The 12,948-nt window shown below is 31.4% G+C and overlaps 1 protein-coding gene across 4 annotated transcripts in view; it reads left to right on the top strand.

The window, feature by feature from the left end:
- The window catches only part of ChT (choline transporter), a 298,521-nt gene that overhangs the window by 140,636 nt on the left and 144,937 nt on the right, over positions 1-12,948 (top strand). The window lies entirely within an intron of this gene.

Genomic DNA, 12,948 nt, shown 5'->3' with positions numbered 1-12,948 from the left:
ATTTATAGTTAAAGCAAGCTATCAACTGAATTTTCCCATAGATACCTTCTTAAAATGGAAAGCTAAAATTCTTCAACGCATATCCACAGAAATCAGTCACCTCAAATTTAAAAGTACACTGAACTGGTAGCAACTTACATCAGATATTAGTAAATTAAAACAGCTTTTTACTATTACAAAAATAGATAAAGCAACTAATAACTTTAGCATTATATGAAAACAATTCTACACTGAGATTATTCATAAAGAACTTCTCAACGCAACTACTTATCAATCAGCCAACCTTACAGAAACATCTATAATAAACAGGATTAAAACTTTTCATAAGAAACTCAATATTACTTTCAATGCAAACTACAACAGATTTACTAATCTTTATGCGATTCCCAAATTCCATAAAACACCATTAAAATTTAGATTTATAGCTAATGGAACTAATAATTACAAGAAAAATATAGACTATTATTTTTCAATTCAACTTAATAAAATCTGTAAATTTATTTTCAATGATTGTAACACTAATCATAAACTATTGCTGTATCATTCATAATAACACTCCTGTCATTAATACCATTCATACCATTAACATCCAAAACATTAACTGCTATGATTTTGAAAACTTATATACCTCACTTCCTCTAGAAGAAATCTATACCAGTCTACTTGATCTACCAAAACTTTTCCCTAATATACTCAATATCATGACTCTTGACAAATGGAAAACCTACCTAAAATGCACACTTTTTCATAACTACATCAAGTTTCAAAATCAACTTTTTAAACAAGTCAGAGGATTGCCAATTCCAGCAGCTCGATCTGTAATATCTTTTTATTTGTCAAAGAATTTAACTTCCAAAAAAATCTACAACCACAAGAGTTAAATTACTACAAACACACCTACAGATTTATTGATGACCTTATTACATTTAATAATTTTGGTAAAATTGAAAACTCCGACATTTATCCGAATTGTCTTAAACTTAATAAAACTAATAATTCACAAAATAGCATAGACTTTCTAGATCTTCAAATCATTAACTACAAAAAAATTTTACTTTTTGACAAAACAAGAAACTTCAATTTCAATACTAACAAATTAATAAATTGTAACTCCAACATATCCAAAAAAGTAATTAACAATACTATAATTAATCAAATACAACGAATTAAAACTATATGCACAGATACAATAGATTTACAACGCGAAATTTTGATCCTTATCAAAATTCTCAAAAATAATCTAATTCCCTTTCAATTTATCAACCATTGCCTTAAAAGAGCAGGCGTTAAATACTCACTCTAAATCATTTAACTGATAGGGATATGATAATTTATTCCTAAACCTGAGAAGGCGGTATAAGTTGGATGACTGTCAGTTGAAAGATTTGTATATAGTGTAATTACTCAATTGTATATATTGTAAAAAGCTAATTGTCTTCAGACATATACTGTTACTATACTGTTACTAAAAAAATGGGCCTATTTCCTGCCTTTAGACTGTCTACTAGCTCTTGGACAGCGAAAATGCCTTTTTCCTTTCTTAAATTCTTAATCATTGCGACACGACAATTAGCCAGAAATTAATTAATTTCCATTCACTAGTATTTTTAAAAAAATCTTAAGAGACGGTCTCTCTCAGATAAGAACTCCACAAAATACATCCCTCAAGAATTCCAAGTCCCACCCACTACCATAAATTACTTCACCCAAGTCTTACCGACTGATATAATTCAAAGCCCCTACTGCCGCTAAGAATTTTCGGACACCCTACACTTCTGAGTTAGACACGAAGAGAACACATTGCCAACTTCCCCACTAGAAAGAATGTAAGTTACTTAATACCTTTCTGGCCTTTATATCTTCATGTACATTCACTGATCTTATTTATATTATTTTCTATTTTATTTTTATATTATTTTTATATTATTTTTATGACCTCTTTGATTTGTTTTTACAAAGTTTGCATTATTTATCTTTTTTATTATCTTCTATGTTTATTTCAACTTTACTTTGATTTCGATTTCATAATGACAATTTCCAATGTTTAATTTCTACAAATAATATAGTACTCAAATACATAAAGATGATAGTGTCGGGGACGGTTACTCGAGTTTTACAGGATTTCTCTACAGTAATTGATTTTTACTCCAAATTGAATTGACTAAAATGCTTCATGAGAATAAGTTCTTTGAGTAGCAACTATTCGCGGAAATATTTGGCCTGACTAGAATTCCCGGTTTGGCTTTAATTTATAACTCGAGTAAAGAGGAAACACTTTCATATTTACGTATTTTTATCAATTATTGATCATTGAACGGGAGTTGGTTTGTTCCCCTTGAAAAGTCAACTAATTTCCGATCAATGACAATAATTACATGTTTTAATTTTTACTTTTACAATTGTAATATTATTCTTCGTGATGATTTAACTCCAGTCCACGTTAAAACATTATTAACATTTTGCTTTCAAATTACTTCAAAACATCTTTCAAAATATAACTTACCAGTATGGATGCACACTTTTAAATTAATTATACTTAGGAGATAATATAATCAATTAATCAATACTGTTTAGGAAATAAATTATATATATATATATATATATACTTGCATTTTTTCACCTCAAGATGCCATTTTCACTTACATTTTTCGTTATAATAACTACCTTTTACAAAAAAGAAGTGATAAATGTAATTGTCTTTGCGACAGGTTTTCGAGAAGGACTGGATCGGCATGAATTTAATTTTGCATACGATAGAAGTCTTCTACTTCTTATCACCTTTGATAGATGGCAGCACTAACGAAAATTAATAATTAGACTTCTCAATTTATTAAATGTTGTCATCCAATGAAAAATCTTCTTCATGAATCATTATATAAATTTAAAAAAAAAGTTATATAAATTAATACAGGACTCATAGAAACTCTTTTTCGTGCTGAGTAGGACATTTTTAAGTTTTTGGTTTGATCGAGACGAGTATTCGTAAATGGCGCCATCTATTAGGAGTGTTATGAACAAACAGAGAGTTGAAGAAACGAAATTCGGTTAGTTCACTGTTTCCTACTTTTCTGTCTACTTATCTTAACTATAGCTATTATTAAGCGTATAATATGATGTCTGACGTATGAGAACTCATGCGAATGAATAAATAGAAAATAAAAAGCAGTTCAAAAATTAATTCACTTGTGCTTTGAAAGCAACAACAAATGCTGGTAATAATGTAAAATAAATTAAAAAATGATACGTTATAAAACAATACGTCTAAAATTCATCCAATGCATATTTCAGAATAAATATATACAAAAGTCAAATACCAGAAGCACAGCGGCAAATCGCAAGATAAAGGGGGCAAAACATGCCAAAAACAAAAAATGAAATAGAAATTTACAACTTTCGTTGCATCGTCATTAGATTGTTGTGAAAATAAATAAATAATTAATTAGCCTGTTTCTGAACGAATAAAGACACAAATTTAAAGCTTCAAAACAATCAAAGTAACCTGTGTCTTTATCAGTCAACCCTTACAGGCCGAAATAAGCACTGCAAACAAATTGTAAAATAACAGCATTAATAAAATAATATAACCAAATTTTAAAAAAGCTTAAAATTATTATTTTGAGCAGACCGAGTCCAAAAAATAAAACCTTTAAATACAAGCAATACAACATATGTAAAAACGAATACGTGTGTAGTTTTTTAAATTACAGACCTGAATAAATATTTCTGTTAAAATTTTAGCATTAAAATCATAAACAAGAGAAAGAGCTTGAAAATCTAATAATAATAATAATTTTCAGTTTAAACAGACCGAGTTCGAAAAACATGTAAAACAGAAGTAATTCAACGTATGAAAAATGATAAACGAAAAGTTAAGCCAAAAAAAGTAAAATATGACATAAAAAGAGTTAGTTATTATAATTTGAAACATTAGAGCAACAGAAATTTTGAAATGAAAGAATATTACAGCAAAAAAAAGGTTCAGAAAACATATATTTGACCTCTTTAGCAGCGAAACCTAAAATGTACTAAGTAATTAATTGAAATAAACAAATTTAACTGATTTATATTATTGAAAATAATTATAAAACGCCTTCACTGTAACTTTAAATATGGTATAGCAAAAAAATAATGCTTTGTTAAAGGAAAAAATATAGAATTACCTGGATTATAAAAACCTGAAAAATCTAAAAGAACCTTCATAGAATTTAGTTCTAGTGAAGCATCAGCTCTCTTCAATTCAGCGGGAAAAAACGTTGAAGTGTTTAGTACAACAGAGGAATACTTTATAATGTTTACCAAAATATTTATTATTTTTTAATTCAGGTATCGAGAAGGATGTAGTGCATTGTGAAAAATATTATTGAAAAAGTTTTTTAAAAAAAATCTAAGTTCGAAGAAGTAAAAAAATATATTGAAGTTAAGGCAATAAAATGGAGCTATAAAGTGTGTAAAAGAGAAATTTAGAAAAAATTTAATAAATTATAGGTATCCTAAAAGTGAATAAAGGCACAAACTCATGTGAATGATATGGTTAACGCAGCAAAGAAAATTGTATCAAATAAAATGGAAATATTTACCTCAAAGTAATAAAATTAAAATTTTATATCTAAAAATAACGTCGAAATCTAAAGAGAAGGAACAGAGTGTCAATCCTACCTTTCGAACGTCGTTTGTACTAATAAAGCACACAGAAATTTGCATTATGATAAAGCTGAAAATAAAACCTGTTAATTTCATGACACTCAGAAATAAATGGCGGCCAGCATACAAAGACCAATTTAATGTGCGTACTGAATCTGCTGGCGAAGTAATATATTTTGTTAAATCAAGGTTAACAAACGCAAACTAAAATAATATTAATTATGCACATTTTAATCATGTCCATATATATTTATATCCTCAATATAAACTATTTGTAATCCTCATGACCGTCTTTCCAGCAGAGATAAAAAATAAAGTAATGTCACTAGAAATCGATAATTAATTATTTGCGAAACTCGCGCCATCTTTATTTCAAACTAGTAATGTAATGCTTAACTACAGTGGAACGCAATATGCTTATTAAAAATATTTTGAGACTTTTCAGTGTCTTACATTTAATTGAGCATGCTTAATTTTCTAACGCTGGAGCTTCGCAAGGGAAAGTTTCCAAGCATTATAATATGAGGAGCCATTATTTACAAAAATATTTCATCTTCAGTCGTTATTGCTAATTTGACTGTAAGAAAGTTATGCTCAAATAGCCCTATAAATTATGTTTAAATCGAATATAAAGATATCTAAAATGCGTGGTCTCCTTAGAATAATTTACCAAATCGATTTCTAATTATCACTTGCACTTTACCATAGGCATTTTTTACTAACAAATTCTACTTTTAAAAACAATCTAATTCTATTTTAACATCCTGTAAATCTTAAGCATATTTTAAGAATGTAGAACTAGCACTAGTATAGCATATCGATTGCATTCCAGCTATATTCACTTGGAAAAAACACAGGAGATTTCAAGCGATAGATTCATTGGAATGTTCAATGCTGAAAAGATAAGTGTTGTAATATGTAAGAAAATGTGGTATATTTGTTGCTAATTTTTGGACTTGATTTTGATCTAACCTATTACTTTAATTCTAGAAACCTTGCAACTCCAAATAACTGTGGAAAACTAATAAACTGCAGTTAAAATAGTGTTTTAATATCGAAACAAACTTGAAAATATTTAACGCAACATAGGAAGAGTAACAGACAATATTTTAGGTTGTACATATAGTACAATCCTCCACTGCCTGAGGTACTCAATGTTACTCTTATACAACCACTCTTGAATGAAAAACTCTGCTCGGTAACTGCAAAATGAGTCCAATCACATATAAAGTCCTCTTGGTCTGTCTGTGGTAAGACCACACTCTTGTAAAATCCATTACTACTAGGCTACTCTAGATTTAACCTCAGCTCCTGAGTAGAATCCACTCTGCTATTGGACCTAACTGAACCCGGCTCTTAAGAACTCTTTCGCTGGCGGTAGTGGCAGCCTACCTACTCTGTTCCTCTCGGCTCTACTCGAACCTATACTGCGCTTCTTCAACTGTAACCTCCAGCTGTTATTGGTGACAGTTGCCTTTAGTTATGCGAGATATGCACATTACCGCAAAATGTTTTGCTTCGGTTTCTGAAACACTGTTTAGGGAAAAAAATATATATATATATATGAAAAGAAGAAGAATGTAATCACTCCAGTTTTATTGATGTTCTCAGCTTAATTAGCTTATATACAAGAGTCTGAAATGTTCCCAAGATCATCTAATACACCTTTTCAGTTTTTGAAAGAGAAAAACGCAAAAAGTGTATTTTATGATTAAGAGTTCATACAATCCGATTACAAAAGAATAGGGTAGCACAAGGGTATTCGAGGCTAACGTACTATCCCTATCAAAGATTTCTGATTTGAGAAACAAATCCTGGTAGTAGTTTGTAAAGGCGTCTACAAACTACTACCAGGATACTATATTACTCACCTAGCTAATACCTGTGCCAAAGGTTAATGCTCCTATTATCTTGTACCCAGAATCATCAATCTCCACAAATGAAATGTCAAATAAAAGACATAACCAGTAATTAAAATCTGCCTATTTGTAAAGTAAATGCAAAAACACACAAGATTCTTACCTTTAACAAGATTAAAACAAAACTTGATGTAACGAACACTCTAAAACACTAATTGTTCTGTTTCTTTGTTGAGGCCTTAGCGTGCTTTAAAAGGATCCACATGCAAAAAAAAGGTGCATTCAACACAGACCTGACTCTACTTTTCGGCAAAATAATGGGGAAGGAATACTGAAACTTGTTTAAAATGAGACACTGCAAGTTTTGCATAATAATTACCATACGTGGTGGAGTGGTACGATGAGATTCTCAGAAGATGTCTAGCTTCCGAAAAACTAATTTAGGTTGCAAAAGGTCACTTGAATTTATGCGAAGTTGCATTAAGACTCTTAACGAGCTAAGCGATTCGTTTCAGTGAATTTTAACTATAAAATTTATTAGTTAAAAATGCTTTTTACAGTAACAAATAAAAACATTTCAAGGAATTGGCTTCATTACAGCATTCATTGTTATAAAGCAGGTACCAGTAAATATAAATTCAGACAATAAATAATATCAGTAATTGATTCATTTACAAAGAAAACACAGGAAATGAATCAGGATCCCGATTATCTAACATCCACATTACCCTCGTGAAAAGACATTTTTCTTATAATTTCAAAACCTTCTCCATGAATGTTATATAGAATCCCTTCTGTGAAAGGATCCATTTTTAAATTTAACACCGTCTGTTATATAAACCTTTAAATATACTTTTAACATCAGTTTGAGAAAAAAGTTCACGAAGAAAGTTAGTTTTGTACGAATCTCTATTTTTCATCGAGATTCTTAAAATAGTTAATATTCTTTTCCTCCTATTTTTATCTTTCTGTTCTAGATGAATCTTTTCCACGCATTCTTTTATTTTTATAGTTTCATGACATCATGGATGAATACTTTATCACATCTAAGACACAAAAACTGTGTTTCATTGTTTTTGAAAAGACTACGTCAGATTTTAAGTATCTACTGAATACTATCAATCCGTTTCCTTGGGAGTGCTATTACAATAAAATGCAAGCAAGAAAATCACACTGCATAAATCAAATATTACAGAAAGGTAGAAACAGACAACTTTATTGACTGTGTCTGGAGGACTCCATTCTAATTGGACTCATTATAATTCCATTCCAATTCCTATCTATTGAATATTAACTTTTTTTTAAAATTCTTATAGCGACTCATTTCTTTCTTACTGACTCCTCAGCGACATCTTAATTCTCATTCTCATTGACAGTAGACACAGATAGCGGGAAATTTGCAAGTGACCACTTTGGTGACCTCTGAGTTATTGTTATAACATTATTAAATTAAAAGTAAATTAAAGGTCGTATGCCTTGTCGAATGGCAACACTTTCAGACTTTTGTTTGCTCGAACTGTTTATTAGTTTTTATTAGAAATCAAGACTTTTTGTCTTTTTATCTTTGGTGTTGTTGTTTTTTTTTTTTTTTTTTTTTTTTTTTTTTCGAGTCTTTATTAGAAATAAAGTCTTTATATCTTTTTGGAGTGGTAGCATTTCCAAACCTCACCTCATGGATGACAGAGTAACGCAACTTAACAATAAGGCTCCAAAAATTAAAAAAAAACTGCAAACTACTTAAAAAAGGTTTTTAAAATATCCGATATTGTTCTGTGATGGTAAATTGGATTGACGGGGCTTTTGCTAACTAAAATCTTACCAAATCTTTTATGTAAAGCTATAAAACATTATCACAAAATAATCTGTTTTTGAAATATTTAAGGCTACTATTTTTCCTAGTGACAAAAAATCATGCACTAAAGGTCTGGCTTTCCCTCATTAAACGGGGTGTTTGCCTTATCAAATCTTTAATATGAAGCAATAAAAAAATTATCACAAAATAATATATTTTTGAGATACTTAAGACCGGTTTGCCTATTGTGAGAAAACATCCTGCATTAAAGGTCGTGCTTTTCCTCATTACAATTTTAAAAACTTACTTCATTTCTTATTTCGAAAGCGATTTAGCATTCTCCTGTGAACTAGTCACTAGAGTCATTAAAAACGCGTAACTCACGAAACAAAGAAAAGGAAATAGCATTCGATACAGATAACCTTGCTGATATTATTTTTCACTAGACTTGCAACGAGATATAATATCTTCGGTATCTCTTATTTTATTTTATCTCAGTACTTTAATTAACTTTCGCTGGCAGGAGAAGAGAGAATGATACATCCTGATTAATAGCGGAAATAATTTTTGGATTATATTTCTCCAGTTTCTTCTTAGTGATTGAATGCTTATGTATGTCATTCAAATTTTTAATGGCTCGACTCTTGTTATTGCATTATCATTAAAGCTGTCATATTAAAATTTTGATTTATAGTTGTTTCATACTATTAAAAAGTCAGGAGCTGTGAAACGAGTTTAAATATATTTTTTCATGCTCTCAACATATTAGAATTTTAATATATGTAAATCTGCTGTCATTTAAAAAGGCGTGTGAAATCTGTAGCATAAATCTCATCAGGTATAATATTTTTATATTTCTAAAGATATTATATTCTCATGTGTATTTCTTCTTTCTTTTCCCTTGGGGAGGAGGATAAGAAAGGAAAAACACGTTAGTCTCATTTTTGTTCCGAATCGAAAACTAAGCCTAGAAAGACAGGACAATTTTTCGGATGTTGGTTAAGTAGGTATTTGTTCTTAGAAAGTGTTGTTGTTGGTATTAATCTCGCTTGTTTGAATCAGAGAAACCCCACAAAAGTCATCGGTGCAAAGAGTTGTAAGGTGTGTGCTAATTTTATAACAGTTATTTTTATTTGTTAATTTTATAACAGTTATTTCTGAAATCCTTTCCTTTAAATTCTTATTTCTCACTAACAGCTCCCTACCAGAAGTACTTTTAGTATCGCGCTACATGTAAATGAGGTAGAAGGAATATTTAAGGAAGGTTCAACTTACTTCAGTAGGAAAGCTTAGGAGTCCTTTGTGGCGCGTGTTTGCCGCCAGGCTACTTCATTATTAAGCCAGTTACGTTCGGCCGTATTGTACGCGCCTGTTGATAATCGCCAGCTAATTTAATTAAGGGCCAGTTACGTTAGGTAATCGTGTCTACCTTCGGCTACGTCAGTTTAGTTAAGTTAGTTTCCTATTTTCTTATCTTGATTTAAAGCACGAGTGGAGGATTTCCTGCAAGCCAGAGAAGGGACCAACTGTATTATTTCTTTGAGTGAATAAAAGGGTATTTTAAGCTTTCTCTGGAATTTGTCGTTATACAGTTTAACTCAGCAGTAAGTCGCTACACAGTTCAATAGGTTCCTTTGCTTTCAGTATAGGCGAAGATGAACATTGTAGTTATGAACAATATAGAGCCAAGATTGCGCCTTTCGTTGGCAAGAGAGGATATTCGGCTTGCCGCATATTTTAAGTGCCACCATACCGCACAGCCACTATACATTTGCAAACACCCATGTCTTCTCTGGAATTCGAATCCGAGTTCTTCAGTAGTCTACAGTAGTATGAGTCACTAACCGCTATCCCTATTGGGTAGTTCTTAGAAAGTATGTTGATTAACAATAACATTGGTTTTATGAGGATTCAGTGCTTTAAAGGGCAGCATATAACAGTGCGTTTTCTTCGCATATCTGAATATTTTAAAAGGCGAAATCTAACTGAATTAACAACTTACTACTTATTTCCCTAAGAAGCAAACAAAAGCCATTAAATATTATTCATTTTGCTAGTTCTTGTATTAAATTCAAATATAAATTATGTTTTCTCTCTCTCTCTAGTGCTTGAAGCCACGGACCCATGGATAATTTTATTTGCAGGCATTCTGCCAGATTAAGCAGCTATAATCCGAATTTTCCAAAACGGATTGAAAATCTCAAATTTCTCGAAGCTATTTTTGGTGAGATTTATTTCCATGCTTCCATGACATATATGCACATATCTTCAAACTTTTGGTCGTTGTGTATTATGTTTAGGTTTATGTTTAGCTGTAGTTCCGTACAGCAAGCATCCAGTCCGAATTCCAACTCTAAAGGGTGAGGCATCGTGTGGTTGTACTATATTTTCAGGAGCTTAAATTTGGTTAAGCTTCTAGAAATCACAGTCGTATCCATTCATTCTTCCTGTATAATCTGGTTCACCCCTCCATTTAGATGATTTATCGAATGTAAGTAATATTTTACTTTCCATGTCAAATTTACCGGAATTTATTTTTCCCCAAAAATATCCAACGAAAATAAGGGTTTGAAAAATGTGCACCAAAATTTGCTATACTAAGTAAATCGAAATTCTGTCAAGAAGGTTCTCGAAATAGCTTCAAGAAGATTCCATTGCATTCACTTTCTTAATTTTGCTTTAACTCACAGTGTTAGAAAATATAACCTCTCAACTATGATGTTGCTAAATGTGGTTATTAGACAAGTAAACGTGAAGATGGTAAAAATTTGCTTCCTGATTGATTTGCCTCATTATGAATCATATCCAGGCATTTTCGTATTCAGAACTTTTGTTTTTATAGCATTGTTTAAGCAAAGAAAAATTTTCAGAACTTATGAATTACAAAACTGCAATAGCATTATTTTCCGACTAAAAACAATTTGATAACTATGAATAAGGTAATTCTTTCATGCTAATATTCTGAAAGGTAAAAAAAACTAAATGTCATTTTCTCGTAAAAAGTTTTAGAATGCAATAAAATATCAGATTATTATACTTAATATTCTTGGATTTTGAAGTAAAGACGTGGATGGTAATTTGTTCGCAATCTTTAGAATGTGTAAACAAGCGTTTAGCTTAAATGAAATTAAGTTTAACCTAATAATGGTTGTTTAAAAATGCTTTTCTTTTGTGATAGAAATTAGATGAGATCTGCTACGGCTAAAGCTCCTAAAGATTAATTTCAAAACAAATTACTGCTTTTACGCATTTATAATTTTTTATCAGGATATGCATTCAAATAATTTTAAAACGAATACTGAAAAGCAATATTTGTAAATCCTTAAATCACAAGACGTCGATTTCAGTACACCAAAAACATTTAAATTGTTCACGCTTCCAAAAATTAAGCACGTATTGCTCATTAGCGGTTTCTGAAAGCATAACTCAATTTGAGTGCTTAAAATTCGCCACAGATGCAGACGGCAATATGGAAATACCGTATGTTATAGGCAATCACGATTGACTGTCCAAGCATGTACTAACTGGGCAGTCGTTGAAGAAGACAGCATTCTGAAGGCTTTGAGTAGATTCATTTAAATGCTGATGTAGTCATAACTTTCGTAGATAATTTTTGATGATATTCTCTTTCTGTGGCTGAAAGAAAAAGAATTACAGATGACGATAGCTTGTCCGACACATTGAAGCAGAATAGTCAAAGATGTCGCTATTTTCTTGGCGTTGATCATTCTATAATTTCTCGAATGTGGAAAAATATTACAAACAAATCTAAGCATTGCCCGAAGACCTGTGCCTGGTCGACCGATGTTTACCACTCCTTCTGAAGATCGGTATAAAGTAGCGAAGCTGAATCAACGAGAGACTTTCACAACTGTTACATCCATGGTTACAACGTCACTTAGTAAGACAATATCTGTCAATACTGTGGGTTCGAAGGCTTCACGTGAAGGGACTGTATGCTTGAGTGTCAAGAGTTTGTGTTCCACTAACTACCCGTTCTAGAGGGGCGAGATTGCGTCATCAGCGTCTCGGTTTGTCTACCTCAAATTGGCGCAACCTTCCTGTTTATGTAAGAGTTCGAATTTGTCCTGGAATCAGAGGATAAGTGTACAAGGATCAGGAGAGTGTGAAGTACGCGGAATTCAGACCCAAGACATCATCGAACATCACTCATTCAGATTTGACAACATCATGGTGCAAGCTGGAATTTTATTGGAATATCGCACACAGATGTTCATTCCTAACTAACGTTGTGACGGCAGATTGGTATCAGGATGAAGTTATATACTCCGTTGTGAGATTCTGTTGCTGTACCAATTAGTTCTGGTTTCCTCCTAATGGATGATAACCACCGAGCCACACCTTTAACACAGACGTCAATCTCCTGACATTAATCCTTTTAAAGACTAAATGCCTTCGGGCGTGGTGTCTCCGCACGTTTACCAGTCTCAGACAATCGAAAATTATCCTAGAGGAGAAATAATTAGTGCAATCTCTGTAAAGTTTTGTCAATGTCCGGTATGGTTACATTATTAATGTAAATTTTGGTTGTTTATTTTTAATTTTGAACATCAATTTTAATGACCGAAGTATGACGTCATCATATAATTTACGAACATTAAATACTGTTTTCATCTTTTTACATAATATTTGCAT

This window comes from Stegodyphus dumicola, chromosome 8 (genome assembly GCF_044657685.1).
Source record: "Stegodyphus dumicola isolate Sdum_Otavi_A_Nest chromosome 8, ASM4465768v1".
Taxonomy (NCBI): domain Eukaryota; kingdom Metazoa; phylum Arthropoda; class Arachnida; order Araneae; family Eresidae; genus Stegodyphus; species Stegodyphus dumicola.
This window is presented reverse-complemented; position numbering and strand designations above follow the sequence as displayed.